This window comes from Glycine max, chromosome 10 (assembly GCF_000004515.6).
Source record: "Glycine max cultivar Williams 82 chromosome 10, Glycine_max_v4.0, whole genome shotgun sequence".
Lineage (NCBI taxonomy): Eukaryota > Viridiplantae > Streptophyta > Magnoliopsida > Fabales > Fabaceae > Glycine > Glycine max.
Window position 1 is genome coordinate 15390607 of NC_038246.2, and position 20732 is coordinate 15411338.

General features: G+C 36.2%; 2 pseudogenes; one reads left to right on the forward strand and one right to left on the reverse strand.

Moving 5' to 3' along the window:
- The window catches only part of LOC102664563 (uncharacterized), a 33278-nt pseudogene extending 25711 nt beyond the window's left edge, over positions 1-7567 (forward strand).
- A 64-nt stretch (positions 7568-7631) lies between these two features.
- Positions 7632-19998, reverse strand: LOC100794383 (heat shock protein 82-like; annotated as a pseudogene).
- Between the last annotated feature and the right edge of the window lie 734 nt (positions 19999-20732).

The following is a 20732-nucleotide window of genomic DNA, read 5'->3' on the forward strand; positions in this document are numbered from 1 at the left end:
AAGGAAACCACGACCTAAAGTGGTCCTCTCCCTTTGATTGCTGACAAAATCCTGTGCGCTAGCGACTTTCTCGCCACGCACTACCAAAAACACAAAAGGAAAAGGAAAAAACACTCAAAGCCAAATTCCCCACCTAAAAACCATTATTGATCCATGATCACGCATGTAATCTTTGATTTGATAGGAAATGATTTGCAAAATCAAGTCATGACATATCTATGGTTCGGAATTAGGATAAAACACTTACCTGTGTGAGATTGATACACTTTGAGTGATTTTCTCCTATCTTTGTTGGACCCAGTGCTTCCTCTAAATGGTCATTTAGAAATGAAATGCTAACATCCAAAATCTCATTTACGGTTATGAGAAAATTTCATCAGCATGCTCTCCTTCCCCGATAGACACATTGTTTTTCATCCAAAAGCATATGTTGCTCTGATCAGTTGGAAGTTTTGTCTCTTTACTAAAGCATGTTCGCATTTTGGTGAAGAAAACACCGAGACTATTTTTAGTCTCACAGTTAGCAAGAACTACGTAGGTCTGAGTTCCTCATCACAAATTGAGGATACGTAGGAGCAAAAGACCTGCTTTTGTCGACCACCCCACTTTTTGTTACCGTGACCCAAGAGTCCGGGGGCATGCGGAGCCACATGACTGTGGGATCCCCAAATTCGTATGTTCCATCATTTATCATTTGTATGCTATCTTTTGTTTAACTGAGGGACTAACGTTTGTTTCGTTTTGATTGACTTTTGTTTTGTGCATACATGTCGTTTGAACTGTTACGTTAGTATTTACTTCTTTGTTGTCAATAGTGTTTTTTGAAATTCCGGAGTCGTGTGGAGTTTTCCATTTAGGAACGTCGTCCTAAAAATAAAATGAACCAAAATCATGATAAAAAAGGAAAGAAGTGTTGTGAATAAAATGTCTACATATATAAAGGAAAAGAAAAAATGTTTATATATATACATGTATGTAAAAGGAAAATGTGTATAGAAGGTTTTTGTGTGTATAAGTGATGCGTGGAGAGAAATTCTTGTGTGTGTGAACAACGAGTGTATATAAAGAAACTTTTGTATGAGCCATAGGTGTGCGTTGGAGAAAAATGAAAAAGATCTTTGAATGTAAATAGGGTTTGATCATGTGACGTAAAGAGAGAGAGTTCCAATGCGTATACAGAAAAAGTTTGTCATGTATAAGAGTGTAGATATACAAAGAAAAATTTCTTCATAGAGGACCATAGGTGTATAATTTTGTGAATATATAAAAATGAAACAAAAAGGAAAAAGAAAGAAAGACCGCAAAGGTCGACATGTTATAGTTAAGAAATATAAATCATTCGTAAAGAGCAAACGTATCTTCTGGAAACAAGGGACTGACGCTAAGAGTTTATTTTCCGGAATAACCAAGATAAGAATGGATGAATTCATTAAACTGATGAAAGAACATAACTTGGAAACGTTGGGTCTGTTTGTGTAAATTCCCAACCGTAGTATCACAATGCCATAAACGAGATGCTTGAGTGCCCACCTGGCTGTAGCCATGACTAATTTTGCACGTTGTTTTCAAATCATCATTGTCACGCGTGCCTTATGGAATAATATGGAAGTTCGGCCCGAAATCGACACCTTGACACCCAAATTTGTTTCGCCCCAAATATAAAGATTGGGTTCCCACGATAAAAGACCCCATTGAAACACAACCTTAGACCTTTTTGAACCTTGGCCTATAAAAAAGAATCCTCATTCCTTCCCCGAAGCAAAGGACAGCAAAATCTCCTCAAGGGAGAGCGAATAGAATGCTAAAACCCGATGTCCCAAACAAAGGGATGGGGAAGGAGAAGTGAAAAGAAAGAAAAGGAATAAATGGAAAGAAAGAAAAAGAAAAAGATGAAAATAAAGAAAAGAACAATAAAAAAGAAAAGGAAGGATTCCCGATCGAAGGTCGAAGGGAAGTGAAAATGGAAAAAAGCGGAGGCAAACAGAATAATTTTGGGTCAATGAAAGAAATGGAATTTTAAATCTTCAATCCAGATAAATTCTCGGCAAGGTAAGTGACTGCCGGCAAAGGGAAACCCATTTTTGGTGTCTCTTCCTTTCAGATTGCCATTCTCGACTGGCGATATCCCACCCCACATGAACAAAGAGGAAAAGACCGAAACACCCAGCTTCCTCTCCAAAAACACTACCCTCGAGAAAATCCTATTGATCCGTGATCGTACGTTTGATCTTTGATTCGATAGGAAGTCGTGTGCAAAATAGAGTCATGGTGCAGTTATGGTTTGGGAATAGGATAAAACACTTGCATGTGTGAGTTTTATACACTATGAGTGATTTATTTTCAGCTTAGCCTGATGTTTCCCCTGCATGTTCATTTAAAAGCTAAAAGTTGACATCCTGCCCTTCATTCTCGGTTACAAGGACGATTACCCTTAGCACAAGTATATTGTTTCTCTAAGATATGGTGCTCTCACGAATGATTTATTTTTCTTTGCAAAAAGCATGTTTTCCTTTTAGGTGGAAAAACCCGGTGGACCGTTCGGTCCTGCCAACAAACTTTTTTCGGAGACCCATGAATGTCATTGCCTAGCGCTGTTCATGTGTCCTCCACCTTCGAGTCTGGAGCCCCGCAAATGTCATTGCCTAGCACTGTTCGCCAATTCTCCATTCTCCACTTTTATTCGGAGACCCATGAATGTCATTGCCTAGCGTTGTTCATGTGTCCTCCACCTTCGAGTTTGGAGCTATGCTTCATGATTGCCTAAGTGTGGACCCTCAAGTGTAATCCTCCATTCTCCCCTTTTTTTCAGAGCCCCATGAATGTCATTGCCTAGCGCTGTTCATGTGTCCTCCACCTTCGAGTTTGGAGCTATGCTTCATGATTGCCTAAGTGTGGACCCTTAAGTGCAATCCTCCATTCTCCCCTTTTTTTCGGAGCCCCATGAATGTCATTTCCTAGCGCTGTTCATGTGTCCTCCACCGTCGAGTTTGGAGCTATGCTTCATGATTGCCTAAGTGTGGACCCTCAAGTGCAATCCTTCATTCTCCCCTTTTTTTCGGAGCCCCATGAATGTCAGTGCCTAGCGTTGTTCATGTGTTCTCCACCTTCAACTTTGGAGCTATGCTTCATGATTGCCTAAGTATGGACCCATAAGTGCAATCCTCCAATCTCCCCTTTTTTTCGGAGCCCCATGAATGTCATTTCCTAGCGTTGTTCATGTGTCCTCCACCTTCGAGTTTGGAGCTATGCTTCATGATTGCCTAAGTGTGGACCCTCAAGTGCAATCCTCTATTCTCCCTTTTTTTCGGAGCCCCATGAATGTCATTGCCTAGCGCTGTTCATGTGTCCTCCACCTTCGAGTTTGGAGCTATGCTTCATGATTGCCTAAGTGTGGACCCTCAAGTGCAATCCTCCATTCTCCACTTTTTTCGGAGCCCTAGGAATGTCATTGCCTAGCGCTGTTCATGTGTCCTCCACCTTCGAGTTTGGAGCTATGCTTCATGATTGACTTGTGAGGACCCTCTAGTGCAATCCTCCATCCTCGCCTTTTATCTGGAGCCCCATGAATTGCGTTTTCGTTCATGCATCCTCCACCCAAAGAGTTTGGAGCCATACTTCATGATTGACTAGTGAGGATCCTCTAGTGCAATCCTCCGTTCTCCAGGGTTTTTCATCGTCAAGTGCGGATCCTCCTGACTGGGAAATGTGATCTTTGTTATTTTCCCGATTGATTTCTTTGCCAAACGTGTATATGTATATTATGATATTGTTGTTTTTGTTGTTGTTTGTATTTTGTTTTGTGTTGTGCAGAAAAAGAAGGAGTAGAGACGAGAGTCGTCATAGACTAGTCACGGAAAGGGCAAGACGGACGAAATCAGTGTCTTATCTTTGCTTTCCTCTTATCTCCGATAAAAGGTAAGTAAAGAGGGGCAACTGTCATACCCTAATTTCGTCCGGGGATTATTACTTGATAATATGCAACCTTTGATCGGCCGCTTTGAGATACTTGGCATCCTTTGTTTCACAATATGTGAAGTCCCGAGACATGCCGAAAATCAAAAGGAAGCAGGCTTACGCGATCCGTGAAATTCCGTAATGTGGCGGAAACCAAAAGGAGGTATTGTTACGCAATCCGTGAGTTTCCGTAACTTCTTCGAAAGCTAAAAAAGAGTAAATACATGATCCGTAAGGATCCGTAACCTTACGGAAAGAAAATAAGTATCGTTACGAAATTCGTAAAGTTTCGTAACGTTACGGAAAAAGAATCACCAAAAAAGGTAAATGGGGGTGAACTTAACAAGATAGGGGTGTAAATAACAATTCAAATCTAGGCCCTTCCAGAACATTTTGGAAGTTAGGTTGCTTAAGGAGGAAGCAACTGGGCGGCAAGCTCCTCCACGTTTTTGAAAAATGGTTTCCGAGGCTTCCGCGGCTTCCGTAAAATTTCCGAAAACCTTGGGTAAGCATATTCCACTTAACATTGGTGAAAGGGAAGAGAAAAAAGATGAAAGTTAAGTCATATATGCTTCCGTAAGGCTTCCGTAACTTTTCCGTAAATTACGAAAGAAGGTGGGGTGAACTTATCAAGATAGGGGTGTAAATAGAAATTCGAGTCTAGGCCCTTCTAGACCATTTTGGAAGTTGGATTGCTTAAGGAGGAAGCAATTGGGCGGCAAGCTCCTCCACGTTTTTGAAAAATGGTTTCCGGGGCTTCCGCGACTTCCGTAATACTTCCGTAAAATTTCCGAAAATCTTGGGTAAGCATATTCCCCTTAACATTGGTGAAAGGGAAGAGAAAAAAGATGAAAATCAAATTCGAAAACACTTCCATAAGGCTTCCGTAACTTTTCCGTAAAATACGAAAAGGGGGGTGAACTTAGTAATTCGGGTGCGCTTAGAAATCTTCTTCATTAAGTCTCCGGGCGGCAAGCACCTCCCTTTTTTTCTATAAATAGGGGAGGGGGGAGCTGTTTCAAAATGTTCAAGACCCCCTTTGGCTATGCATTTCGGCTATTTTGGGCAAAAAATAGATTTTCGTGAAGAAAAATCGAGTTGAAGTACTTCCATAACGCTTACGTAAGCGATTATGTGGAAATTCTTCATCGTTCTTCATCGTTCTTCACTGTTCTTCATCCGTTCTTCGTTTGTTCTTCATTCTTCAATGGGTAATTTTTCGAATCCGAGACTTTCAATTCATTTCTTGTTTTGTGTACTTTCACTTTAATTTCGTTTACTTTCAGTTTTCTTTTCTTCCGTTTTTAACGTGCTTTAACCGTTTATTTAAGCCGTTTTCTCGCCTAATAAATGATAAAATAAATTTCAACCGATCATTTGTGTTGTAATCTCGTTTAATCACTGTTACAACAAAATCTAACCGATCGTTCACGTTGTAACCACGATTAAACCAAAAAGAGGTAAAATAATAATATAATAATCAAAAATATCTTTTAATAAAATAAAGCGAAAAATCAATCAGACGTTTTCTCTTTGGGATTTCTCATTCTTAATTGAATTGACTAATAACTAAAGTGAAACTAAGGCTAAAATCAACTCGCCTAGTCAAGCTCGTCCACAAAAAATAGGGTTTTGAAAGTTTATCTTTTCAGTTTCTTACCAAGTAAAATGGATCATTTTTAAGGTTCAACGCCTTAAAATGATCACCTTTCAAGTAAAAAGAATCACTTGATTCACGCATAAGAAAGAACTACGTAGGTCTGATTTCCTCTTCGATGGAGGGTACGTAGGAGCAAGAGCCCGCTTTTGTCGACCTCAAAAAAATAAAAAGAAATAAAAGTTAAGATAACACAATTTCCACAATTCTGAAAAATAGGCTGTTGTCCTTTGAGACAAACGTAAGAGGTGCTAATACCTTCCTTAAACGTAAATACAACTCCCGAACTTAGAATTTTCATTTCGATCGGTTTCCTTCGGTTTTTCTGACGTTTTCCATAAATAAACGTTGGTGGCGACTCCGCGCATCTTTCCTCCTTTGGAAAGCGCACCCGTGAGCCTCGCCTTCGCTCGCCCGCAAAAGGGCACATTGCGACAGGTTGGAAAATGGAAATTTTGTCCTTGCAATGCATTGCTCTATGACTACTTAATACTATATTGAAAAAGGTCCGTCTCATACATGTTACCAGGATAGTATAGATTTAAGGGTGTCATGACAATTGTGCTGGTGTTGAAGGATTTTGTATGACTGAACTAAATAAAAGCCTAGAAGCTTGAAATATGCTGCTAATAAGTATTGGAAGAAGATGAGTGTTGGATTTGACTACAAATGACTGGGGAAAAATGGACTGCAATTTTCATGTGAAGACAGGAGACGGAAGAATGCTTTAACAGGAGCCCACATCAGTGTTTTAGCCTAAAGCTTGTTACCTCTCCTGTCTTTGACACTGACAATGACCTTTAATTTTGTAGTTTCAAATTGCCTTAGTAGGATCCAGTGCGCCTTTTAATTGGATACACATTGGCTAGTAGTGTTTAAAAGATGAAAACAATTTATTTTGTTGCAATGCCATAGTTGCAAGTTTTTTGTTCATCATGCTTTGCCTGAGAGTAGCCTATTCTGATGTTGCTACTCTGTTGGTGCTGGTGAGCCACTTGATTGGATCCCACCTTCCTCTGCACCTAGACTGACCACTGCTTTGACAACATTGGATTAGAGGAGTCTTACCAAATTAATAGGAGCTTTGTTTTTACCCTCTTTGTCTCGTGTTCTTTTGCTACTTTCTTGCTTTCCATTTTTTTATGATTAACTGATGCTTGTACTTACAAATTTTGTACTCATAAGGTTTTACACTTCTTGCTTGCCTCCAGGAATACCCAGCTAGGACTTACAAAAATGTTACTGGATCTGATAAATCACTTTGTCACAGTTGTCCTGTCAATGAGCTTCCTCACCGTGCTGCTTATATTTCAGTCTGAGGTAGATTTTATAAGTTTAATGGATGATTACGTAAACAGGCATGCAAGAGACTTTTTTCTCATTCAAGTATTATTATATTGTGGATGCTATTTGTAAATCTAGCATTCATTTACTTTATTTATTCTTGGGGGTATGTGGTATAATGTGGCCCCATTCTTGCTTCATAGTATTTTCTAAAAGATACCCATCTTATTTTAATATCTGGAACATCAATGCATAATTTGCTATCTTGTTTCTTTTATGCAGGTGGTATTACTGAAACCCCTTGTCCCTACCAATGTGTTTTGGACAGATATCATATGCCTGATTATTACACAGCCCTTGAAGAGTTAATTTACAGGTTTGGTGGGCCTTGGCTATTTGGTCTTTTTCTTATGGGTCTCTTGATCTTGTTGGCACTGGTGCTTAGTGTTGCAAGAATGAAATTTGTTGGGGTTGATGAATTACCAGGCCCAGCACCCACCCAACATGGTTCTCAAATAGACCACTCCTTCCTTTTCCTAGGTGTTGGAAACAAACAGAGTTGAGGAGTCCTAGAGTCATGTTCACAGAATGTACTTTATGGGACCTAATACTTTCAGTGAGCCTTGGCATCTGCCACATACACCTTCAGAGAAAATAAAGGATGTTGTGTAAGAAAGACATTTTTCTGTTTGATCATTATAAATTCCATGGTTTAAATTTGATGATGTCAATTTTTTTATTTGTTAATTATATTTTCTTGGTTATGATTTTGTGATGGATATCTTCGAACATTTTCCTGTTTTAGGCCTTCCTTGGTAGCAGAGACCAACTTCTTTCCCTCAAATTCCTTAAGTTGACCAACAACATACTCATCAATAGCATCAACCAAGTAGAGAACCTCGTACCCCTTCTTCTTAAGCTTTTCAAGGAAGGGGGAATTCTCGACAGCTTTCTTGCTTTCACCAGTAATGTAGTAGATGTCATTCTGTCCTTCCTTCATCCTGGTAACATAGTCCTTGAGGCTGGTCATCTCATCACCACTTAGTGGAGTCATACCTGAGCAATTCAGCTAGCTTTGTCTTGTTCTGAGAATCCTCATGAATACCAAGTTTCAGGTTCTTAGAGAATCCTTCATAAAACTTGTTATAGTCTTCCTTGTTCCAATGAAATTTCAAAGAACATCTCAATGCCCTTCTTGACCAAGTTCATCCTGATGACTTTCAGGATCTTGTTTTGCTGCAACATTTCTCTAGAAATGTTCAGAGGAAGATCCTCATAACAAAGGATACCCTTAACAAAGCTAAGATATTCAGGCATCAACTCCTCACAGTTGTCCATGATGAAGACACGGCGAACATACAATTTGATGTTAGGCTTCTTCCTAGTGTCAAAGAGATCAAAAGGTGCCCTCTTGGGGATAAAGAGGACAGCCTTAAACTCCAGCTGACCCTCAACAGAAAAGTGCTTAACAGCCAAATGCTCTTCCAAATCATTGGTAAGACTCTTGTAGAAAGCAGCATATTCTTCTTTTGTAATCTCTTCAGGTTTCCTCATCCAAATAGGCTTCTAGTTGTTCACCAATGACCACTCGTGAGATACCTCGTTAATGGTCTTCTTTTTCTTCTCATCCTTCTCCTTATCTTCATCCACATCTTCAACTTTATGCTCCTCATCCTTGTTCTCTTCCTCATCCTTATCATCAGAAATCTCATTTTCAGTAGTCTTCTCAATCCAGAGAGAAATTGGATAGCTAATGAATTCATAATGCTTCTTTGTTGACGCTGCAATCTTGAAGGATCAATCTTCCTTTGGCGTCAGATTATGTTTGTGAGACCAAAATGGTGTGCTTATTAGAGCAAGATCTGAGTTACACCCAGGTATGCCTCAACCACATGAAGATGAAGCATTTGCATTTCATCAAACTCTAATTTGGATACAACAACAACTCCAACTTCAAAACGTGGTCTTCAAGAGCTACAACTATAAGTTCATCCAACATACTCTTAATGCAACAAAGAAAGGTTGAAATAAATTCCATGTTATTCTAGCCAGATGTATGGCTCTTTTAAATTCATCCAAAAACTCTTGTTAGTTTAGTCAAGAGGCAAGCCAACATTGTTGCCCACAAGCTTGCTGTATGCTAGCTATCATGATTTCATTTGTATTCCTCAAAATGTATTCTTTGATATCCTTAATAAAATGACATGAATTTGTTTCCTTAAAAAAATATCTATAGCGCCATGTAACTAATATGAAAGTCACAAGAGGTGAAGAATAGTAAAGAGAAGGTTAAAAAGTGGTTGTTGAAACTGAGGTTTTTCATTTACTTTTCTAATGGCCAAAGTTGGGATGTAAAAGTTTTGATTTTTCGCTTTCGATCCAACCTCCTGTTTGCACCATAATTGTTGAACATAATGATAACAATGCCCAACCAAAAGAATCAGTGCGTGTGTGTGTTGGAGAAACAATTGAAACAACTTATCCCACACCAAACCAAAGGTGTTGTCCATTTGATCACATAGTCATGCGCCACTATATTCCCTTCCTTTTTATTCTTGTGATCTTCTCTTTCATGCACTCTCACTGATGGGTATGAACATTTCTATATGTGTCAAATAATAAGCGATAATATTATCTAATGCATAGCGACGAGAGCAAGGCTTTCCTCCATATCAGTACCCATATATACCTTTATAAGATTGCCACCAGTTCTGCCTCTGGTTTTAGATTTATTTTATTATGGATTGAAAGTTTTCTGATCTTGAGGCCTTGCCACTAACAGATTTTTAAAACATTGCATTTTCCCTTCGCACTTTATACATCCATTTTTTACATTGCACTAACCCAAAAATTATGGTTTTCTTTATTAGTTCTTAGTTACAGTAATGATGAAATACGAATTTCCTTTCATATAGGTGAAGGCCTGGCTTGCTGACAAGGATGCTGAAGCATTGAGATGCCAGAAGTTGCTGGTGAAGGAAGAGGAAGCTGCTCTAAAAAGGTACATTTAGTGCTATGACTAGTTTGTCCTTCAACCTATCCTTTTGTGGTACCTTTTCCCAATCTTTCCCTTTTTTCTAATGCCTTTATTGATAAGGTCTTGTCGATCTGCGTCTGCCTTGAGTGATTCTTGATTTTCATTTGAATTTTTAGGTTCTTGAGGAATGACAAATATTTCAAGGGTTTGTTGGGTTGAGTTTCATATATACAAAAATATTGTCTAATCTTCAATTTATTTGTGTCTCTAAAAGTTTGTCTTCTTTAGTTTTGGGTGCTTGATTTTTCATTGTCCCTCCTTTACAGGGCAGTCACCATGATTGGACGAAATTTAGGATTAAAAGTGGAGCCCGAGCATAACAATTTTTAATTCTTTTAATAGAAGAATTGAGGAAATTTATATATTCATTGAATCAATGCAGCTGAAAAAGCACAAGCAAAAAATCTAACTTGGTTTCATAGGCTCTTGCGGTCATGAGAGAAACAAATTCCAAATTGATTAACTGGGATCAGTTTCTAAGAAAGATAGGGGTGTTATGATCAAGCAGCATAACTCATGCATAGTTTTAGCAAAATTTGACTAGTCCAACTGCACAGACAAAACATCATAATGCAATAGTTTTCACTTTGTTTACCCACTGTCTAGGTTGCTGTCATTATTAATATTTCTAGAGACTAGAATAGACTTACATTGACTTACACAGACAGAACATTATATGTTTGTCAATAATTCACTTTCTTCCTTATTAGTGTTTTTATTCTTATATATTTTTTCTGTTTTAGTTTTAACCCGATTATCAAGTAACATAATTGATGGCAAAATAATTAGGTTGAACCTAGTAATTTGTTCCAATACGTAGATTCTGGAGCATAGATTATCTATTCATGGCATGTGTAATGGAGCACACAACATGTCTTATGTCACTAATGCACCTATCTGGTTAGCGTATATATCCTGACACATTTTCTTTATGATTCTGGATTCAGATTTTTTTTCCTGGGTCATGTTGATATAGCTTTTTAATAATTATGTGCTTGTTTAGAATATAGCTTTGTGTCCCTGCAGATCATTCCAGGCTTACACTTGCACTTATGTTTTCTTAATTGCTTTTCTAGGATTAGGATACTTTTAATTTTGAGCAACCACACAATCGAGTTATACATATGACTAGCTGTAATAATTTTATTTTCAATAGCAAATTTGCAGGTGTAATAATTACGATACATATAATTATGCATAATGATTTCAGTTATATCGCATAATTTTTTTTTAGTATATTAATTTCATTGCAAAATTTTGACCGGAGTAGTATAATTTCATTGTTGAATTAAGTCTCATATGAGACATTAAGTATAATTATATTTGCACATATAGTTACTGCCATTATTGAAAAGAAAGCACAAAAAAAAATTAATAATTCTACATCGGTTGATCACAAAAACGATGTAGAAAGTACCCATTCAACATCGGTTATTAACAAAAACCGATGTAGAATGGTATAGTATACTACATTGTTTTCAGAATTGTTGTATAATGGATTTCAACATCGGTTTTCATAACCGATGTTAAAATTTATACTTTTAATGATGGTAGTTTCAACATCGGTTCATAAACGATGTTGAAAGTTCATAAAAATCGATGTTAAAAAATTATTTTTAGTAGTGATATGATGATCCTTCTATATCCACGAGTCTTGTAACTTTAGAAAGATCTTCTTCATATGTCTGATAGAAATATTTTGGCATCTGAACAACATCCTAATGAAAAAAAGAAGAAAAAAAATAATGAGTTTTGAGTTGCTTTAAAAAAATTCTTCATAAAATTGATGGAGTAAATTATGTGTATATGCTTGGACAAACTTGTATATTAACAAATAAATGAATGGCAGTGTTAAAATTAAAAAGTATTTGAAGATAATTACACTCTCATGGCTAATGAGAATGTAAAAACAGTCAAATGCTTTTTCTTTTACCAAATGAAGTCCCTAGTTTTATCTGCAAATTTTAAAGTTCACTATTTGTTAGCCACATGTTAACAAAATTTAAACCCCCAGATTTATTTGTTAGGATTGAACTTGTTAATATGAATCTTTTTCTCACATTAACAGGAGGCACATTTTTTGATCCATTTCCTCCTTGGTGTAACATAGTCATTGTAAGTAGAAAACCTGACTAAAGGAAGGAAGAAAAGAGAAGACAAACAATTTAGCGAGTTCCTAAAATATGAGGTCGTTTAATTCTATTCTATTAACTAAATAATAACAAAAAAGATGTTAACTAATAATATGAAGAACTAAATAGGCTTAAAAATGTTGATCCTTGTATTAATGATGTTGTCTACTGTTATTCTTATTTGAAAAAAATTGAAGAGCCATATTTTGTATTTCCATGATGATAAGAACTAATCTAATGCAATTTAAGTAATTAATGCATTTGTTGATTAAGTTTTAGGCGAGAAAAGATTGCTTGCAGAATTTCTTTCTTTTATATTTATTAAGATTTATGAAGTGCTATGCCGATGAGATGTTTAGCTATGAAGTGTTTACATACATTTTATTTCATCACGGATGAAGTTTTATCCAAAGAAAGTGACAATGATATTTAATTAACTCCATGGTTTTAGTGAAGAGCAAATGATAAAGCTAAAGAAAATTTAGCCTGTCTCAAAAGAAAGGGAATACGAAATTAAACGAGCAATTTGATGGCATTTGGTGTATTGCTTAAAGGAAAATAATGACTTTTTGTACTTTGTCCAACTATCTGAAATTTGTTGTAGGTTGTTAAATTAATCCATGAAGTTGCTCAAATCATGAACGGTATGTCTTTGTGATTGTGATAAACTAGGTGAATGCATCACACTTTTATAAAATGGATTTATAGAATGAAAAGTGACTGACAAAGTTGTTATTCCTGCAGTGAACAATTGTTTATAGAATTGACTACAAAATTCAGAATGTTTCTACATCCACTGGAAAAGGTTTGATTTTCTTGCATGGTCTTGCTTACTTGCATAGAGATTTTACTTAGTCTTTATGATTGTAAATTGGAGCACCTTTTTTTTTTGGAATTTTTTAGCTACTGTTAGCCCATTACCATTATATTAAACATGTACTTCTGAATCATTCATAGCCTTTTCTTTTCATGCAACTAGGTAACAAAGTGTGCCTGTAAAATATAGTATTTTTTTCTCTCCTGAGTTATGGATCCCTACGCAACAAAATCCAACTTGGGGTTCCTACCATTATTGATATTGATTTGGGCAATCAGAGCATCTTTAGATGAAAAATATATTTGATAAGTTAAAAGTTTGATGGTCATGTATAGATAATGTATAACACTTTAAAGAAGTCAAGGAAGCTATTTGGGAGTATGGAAATGATAAGAGTCCTTAGATTTACTTTTATCTTCACAAATGAGTTTTAGGAGTTGATGAAAGTGCATATGTTGAGATTTGTGATGATTTCCATAGAAATGGTGTTCTTCCTAGTGGTATCAATTCATCCTTCATCTTCCTTAGAGCAAAATGTGATAACTCACAACTTTTAGGTGATTTTAGACCTATATCTCTAGTGGGGTGCCTGAATAAAATATTAGCTAAGGTGTTAGCTAAGAGGTTAAAAAAGGTCTTGGAAGTTGTAATTGACCAAAGGCAAAGTGCTTTCCTTGGAGGAAGACAACTTTTACATAGTGTGTTGGTGGCAAATAAGGTGGTGGATGATGCAAAGAGAAGAAAGAAAAATGTCTTATATTCAAAGTTGATTTTGAAAAGGCATATGATTCGATATCTTGGGATTTCCTTTTATATATTTTAAAAATATTGAGTTTTCATGGCAAATGGATAAAGTGGATAAGAGGATGTCTTGAGTCCTCTTGGGTTTCAGTGCTAGTAAATGGAAGTCCAACCCAAAAATTTAAGTGTACCAAGGGATTACGTCAAGGTGACCCCTTGACACCTTTTCTTTTCTTGATAGTAGCGGAAGGGTTGAATGGAATGATGAGGGAAGCAAAAAGAGAAATTTGATATGATGGCTACTTGGTGGGAAAGAATAATTATGAGGTTAGTATGTTGCAATATACCGATGGCACAATTTTTGTTGGGGAAGTAAATGTGAAAAATATCTTTACCATAAAAGCTATTCTTAGATTATTTGAAGTAATTTTTGGATTAAGGATGAACTTTCACAAGAGTAGTTTTGGAACTATTGGTGTGGAACTTGGAGAGATAGAGAGATATGCTAATTTGCTAAATTGTAGAATTCTCTCTATTCCTCTCTTTACTTAGGATTGCCTATTGGGGCTAATCCTAGAAAGTGGAAATTTGGTAACCCGTTATTCATAAGTTTGAGAAAAGATTGGCACTATGAAAACACATACATATTTTTTTTGGAGGAAGGGTGTGTTTAATAAATTCCTTCCTTTCATCATTACCCCTTTTCTTTCAATCTTTTTACAAGATTCTGAAAGAAGTTTGCTCCAAACTTGTGGGAATCCATAGGAGGTTTTTATTTGGGGGGGGGGGGGGGGGCACCCAAAAATTGCTTGGGTCAAGTGATATTTGTAAATCAAAGAAGTTGGAAGGTTTAGAAGTGAATGATATTTTGGTGTTTAATGAGGCAATGTGGGGAAAATGAAGGTGAAATCTTTTTCAAAACCAAAGAGGTGTTTGGAGTGAAGTGCTTGTGTCAAAGTATGATGGGTGGCGTGGTTTAATTTGTTGAGGGGTGAAAACTCTTTGGAGAGTTTGTGGTGGAGACATGTCAAGAAAGTATGTGGGGGAAGTAGGAATGGGTGATAAAACTAGATTTTGGATTGATGCTTGGGTAAAGGGGAATTGTTTGGCAAATTTTTTTCTAAGACTTTTCCTTATTTTGGAACAAAAAGAGAATTTGGTTGGGGGAGATGGGGTGTGGAAGGAGGATAGTTGGTCTTGGGAGTTTAAGTGGAGGAGGGAAATGTTCGAATGGGAGAGGAAGTTGACTTTACGACTAACAAATTTGTTACAAAATGTGCAGGTGCATAGAGCCAACTTGGATGTTTGGATTTGGTTGGATAGCCCCTTGGGTGTCTATTCTACAAATTCTGCATATATATCTCGTTTTTGTGAGGAAGGACAAGAGGAACTCAATACCTTTTTATTGGAGGTGTGGAAACTATAGATCCCTAAGAAAGTGGCGTTATTCTTAATTTGGAGAGCAATGAGGGATGGACTCCCTACCAAAGATAATTTGAGAAAGCGTGGAATCATTTTGGAAGAATCCGAAGCGGTATGTCCTTTTTGCCATCAACATGTGAGGTGATTCATAAACTGTGGATGGAATGCTATCGGTGGATCTCGTTAGACTTTGCTGTTGTTATACCGGGTTCAATTCAAAGTAATTTTTTATTGAATTCGGGTGTAGGAAGGTCGATTGAGGAGACTCACACTTAGAGAGTTATATGGAGTGCGGTTATTTTTACCATTTGGAAGAAGAGAAATAACATTGTCTTCAATATGAATTCTGCATAAAATGTCTCTGATACAGGATTTTATATTTTTGGTTTGGTCTTGGTTATGTTCGTTGACTCCAAATTTTAAGTTTTCATTTGTTCAATGGAGCAGTAATATTTCAGCATGTCTCATAAGATTATAAGAAATCTTGATGCAAGATTAGATAGGGAAGCAGAACCTGTAACGCTTGGGTGAAGTGCAGCATATGGTCATAATTTCATAGTTTCAGATATGAAGGCAAATTACAAATCATAAACGAATGACTAGGGGGGTTGTTCATGGCAGTTGCGGGGTGGGAGAAAGCATTTAGCCTTTCAAATCTTTTTTGATCCTGCTGGGTAGTGGTGGGTAGCTTAGGGGTTAGTAGGTATTTATATTCTTACCGGATATTAATACATCTTAACCCTGTTGCTATTGTTTGGAAATTGTTGTATACTTTTTATTAGGTACTTCTGGCAACAAATTATTGAAATATGTTTTGCTGATTTAATTTTTTTTATATTGTTATTTAATTATAATTTGTTATTAATATAATTTTTAAAGTAATTATTATTAAAATTAATAAATTTATCATATGTACTGTGATTAAATGATGATGTAAAATTTTTATATTTTTATATTTTTATAATTTTATGTATATGTATAATCCTTTTTCTCACCACTTCAACATATCAACCATTTAAGTACAGAGATTTTTCCTATGAGCACTATTCACTTTTCCTAAAATTTTCCACAGCAAATAAACGTAAGATAATTAGTGGGGCAATATTGTAAAAGAACTTAGAATCATTTGAGAAGTTTACCTATAATTTAACTCAGTTTTGCGTCGTAAAAATTGGGATCAACGCTGGACTTGTATATGGACAATTCTCAATTGGTGTCAGACAAATAATTCTAGAACTGCAAACCGGAAAAGCATAACTTGACCATTCGGGTGGCTATGTCACATTCAGGCAAATTGCCTAAAAGGCCCCTTTTATAAACTTATTCTTGAAATAGGGTCTTTTTAGAACTAATTCTGGCATGGTGCTCTTTTTAACGTAAGTTGCATGCATAAACCATGCAAATCGCCATTGGCAATGACGAGTTCGTTGCGGATTGGACATGTGGAACGCAAACCGCCAACGGTGTTGGCGACTTCACTGAACGTGGCATCTCGCCACTTCCATTGGCGACACAGCTAGTGGTTCTGAAACCGCTAGTTTGACTGGCGAGTTTCTGAAACCGCAAGGCTACGGTGCAGGAGCAGGAGCTCCAGTGGTAGGGGTGCAGTGCAGAGCGGCAAGTTTGACTTCTTGGGCTTTGGTTATCGCCATTATTGCTGGCGATTTAAGCTCCAGTGGTGGATTATAAAATCCACTTCAACGAAGGCGCTGGAGTAAATTGGTACTTGGTAAAAAAGTGAGCTTTGAGTTTTGACGGAGAAAACTTTGTGGCGAGAAGGAGAGGCTTCATTTTTTTTTGCTTCGTGTTCTTCCAAATTTCTGAAAATAGTAAGTTATTTATTTAATATTTTGTGTCTTTTATTTATTTAGATGTTTCTGTTAAATTAATTTTGTATAGTTTAGTTTTAGTTCTTATATATAATGAAATAGTTTTAGATACTGTAACTTATTAATTTTGTATATTTTAGTTTTAGTTCTTATTAATTAGTTTTAGTTATTGTATAGTTTAGGTTTAGTTTAAATTTTATATATTACGTTAATTTTAGTTATTGTAAGTTCTTAGTATGTTAATTAGTTTGAATGTTAATATTAATTAGTTTTAGTTATTATATTTAGTTTAAATTTTATATATTACATTAGTTTTAGTTATTGTAAGTTATTAGTATGTTAATATTATTTAGTTTAAATGTTAATATTAATTAGTTTTAGTTATTGTATAGTTTAGGTTTAGTTTAAATTTTATATATTACGTTAGAACGTTATTATGGGTATGGTATTTATTTTTAGTTAGAATGTTTATATGGTATTTATTTAGTTTGTATGGTATTATTGATGTTATATATATTGCTTAAATTTATGTTTCCATAGTAATTTTTGGATTTATTATAATTTATTTGTATAATATATGTTATTTAATTTAAATTTTATTAATTGGAAAAAAAATTTGGTCATTTATTTAAATTTATGTATGTATTTTAATTTTTAATTTTGTTATTTGTAGAGTATTTTAGTTAGTATTTAAAGTTTTGCATGTATTTTAATTATTTGGATAGTATATTTAAATTTTATTATTTGTATCATATATTTTGTTGTTCAAATTTATGTATTTTGTTATTTATTTAGATTTTAATTATTTGGTATGTATATTTAATTAATTTGTTGTAAGTGTACTAAATTTTTTAATGTTAAATTTTTGTTGTCAATTTTTTGTATTAGATTTTATTTTACAGTATCAATGACATATTCGTCGTCATGTTCATCAAGTATACAAATTTAAGTCGGGTCCAATAGATGGAGATGTTTTATGGATGCAACCTAAGCATGTTTCAGAACATGTTTTGTTTGGAATGGAGAACCAGACAGAAAATTACACATCAGACGAGTTGTCCCCATTTATCAAGGCAAGAAGAAATACCAGAGGAAATTATTCCTCTGCTTTGCAATCTGGTTTTTATTGGATAATGAAGATGGGCTACCTAAAAATAAATGCGTCATTAATTACTGTCTTGATTGAAAGATGGAGGCCCGAAACACATACGTTTCACATGAGATGCGGAGAGTGTACGATTACTCTTCAAGATGTCTCTGTATTATTAGGTCTGCATGTTGATGGGCACCATTAATTGGTCAAACTAATCTTGATTGGGCTGAATTATGTGAAGAATTGTTGGGAGTCAGACCACAGGAAGGTGAACTTCAAGGCAGTGTGGTTAAATTAAGTTGGTGGCTCACCATTTTTCACAAATAAATAACCATGACGGTAACGTAGAACAACTACAAAGGTTTACCCGTGCATGGATCCTTAGATTCATAGGAGGTGTCCTATTTGTTGACAAAAGCAGCAGCAAAGTTTCCCTAAGGTACCTGCAATTTTTACGTGACTTTGAACAGTGCAGCACGTATGCATGGGACCTGCCGTGCTTGCTTTTTATATAAAGAGATGTGCAGCGCCACCGATTACAAAATTAAATCAATCGGAGGTATGTGCATCTTAATCCAAATGTGGGCATGGGAACGATGCACGACTTTGGCTCCAAAGAGGAATCCTCCCGTAATAGAAAATAAACCACTCGGACACAGGTTAGTTGTTTAAAAATAAGATTTCATTTGAAAATAATTAATAATGTAACGCGTCGCACTGATGATTTCATATTTTTTTAGGTGGCTGCGACGTGGAAATCAGCATATTGGCAATGATGATCTGATAGTTTTTCGTCGCAAATTGGATATCATGAAACGACATGAGGTAAGAAGATCGTAATGTATTCGTTAAATAATAAATAAAATGTCATGTTTAAGTGAAAATTAACAATTGTGTTATTGTATGCAGTTTCTGTGGGAGCCTTACACAACAACTGTTATGTCAGCGTTGCCTCCAATTTGTTTGGTTGGTAGTGTAGCGTGGTGCGCGGTGGTGCCACTCATTTGTTTCCATGTTGTTGAGTGGCACCAACCCGATAGAGTGTTGCGACAATTTGGTATGCAACAACCTATTTCCGAGTGTCCTTCGCAACCACTGAATATCCATGGCCTAACGCTAAAAGGCAAACAAGATGAAAATTGGTTCCAGCTGTTGGCCCCAATGATCAGTCAATGGAACAATCGAGCTGAGTTTAGGGTCGACATTTATCCTCGACAGAAGGGCCTATTGAGTTTTAACTCCGACTACATGGTCTGGTATAGGAGAAAAACGAAGATGTTCGTCGACCCAAAGAATGCAAACACAACTACATTGGTATTTATTTCTTTTTGAATATTTAACTTCAAATTATTTTTTAAAGCATGGCATTAATTTCCTGACCTAATAATTGCAGGCTGAAGTTGCGAGACATTACAGTATATGGTGTCACCACAAGGGAGGAACACATGGACAGTTGATGATCTCGTGCCTTATGTGGAGAAGATAACGATTTTATCCGAAGAGCAAGAGAGAATCTCTGAGCCTGTGGCACATGGTCCAACATCAGAGCGTCGATTTCCACCACAAGAGTTTCACATGCTTTAGTCAAGTGTTGAAACTCGAGGTTTTGGCAGACAAAGGGAGGTTGTTGAAGCGGAAGAATTTTCCCAACAAATGGAGCAACGTGGCCATAGAATGTATTACACGCCACCAACATTTTCTCAATATCCTTCACAGATGTATCAATATCATTTCCAAGGTCATGACACTGATATGTCTGCAAGCGAACATTCGTTTGGTGGTGTTGCGGAAACACACCCTCATTTTTCATGGCCGACTATGACCCATTCACAACAACATGATCCCCCAATGGCAACACCTAACGCCCCATTGGCTTCGCAATGGAATGTACTCGGAGCAATACCTGATATGGGTGACTTATTAGGTGTTGATTTGCGTCACGAGTTTTCTGTTGAGGCTGAGCAAGTAGAAGCGGGGAGACAGCGCGGCAGAAGAAATCATGATTGTCAAGCCCGAAGATGGGATCGACCATGTGGCACATCCTCATGGCATCACGGACACCATAATGAATGATTTTGATGTCTCTGTTTAAATTTGTTGTTGTATGTTTGTAATTTGAATTTGACACTTAATTTATCGTATCTCATTTATTAAGCCTTACTAATGGATACAGTTTATGTCGCGCATCAAACTAGAATAATAAATAAAGTTTAAAAAAAAACTAAAGTAGACAAACGAAAATAAGTAATGGTACTAACTAACGATGAACACCAATTTCAACTTCTAAATGTAATTTTATTTCATTACATGCATCAGTCTGAACTTTTTCCACTTACCTATTTGCTTCAATTATAAGGTTCATCATCAGAAACTGCATAGATTTCAAGGGTTAGCGTTTACGATTTATGGCTTACGCCTAAGGTTTAGGGTTTGGGGTTTAGTGTTTAGGGTTTAGTGTTTATGGTTTAGTGTAAGGGTTTATGATTAGGGTTTAGGGTTTAGGGTTTATGGTTTGGGGTTTGTGGTTTAGGGTTTATGGTTTGAGGTTTAGGGTTTAGGGTTTAGGGTTTAGGGTAAGGGTTTATGATCTAGGGTTTAGGGTTTAGGGTTTAGGGGTTAGTGTTTAAGGTTTAGGAGTTAGTGTAAGGGTTTAGGATTTAGGGTTTATGGTTTAAGGTTTAGGGTTTATGGTTTAGGTTTATGATCTAGGGTTTAGGAGTTTAGGGTTTAAGGTTTAGGGGTTAGTGTAAGGGTTTGGTATTAAGG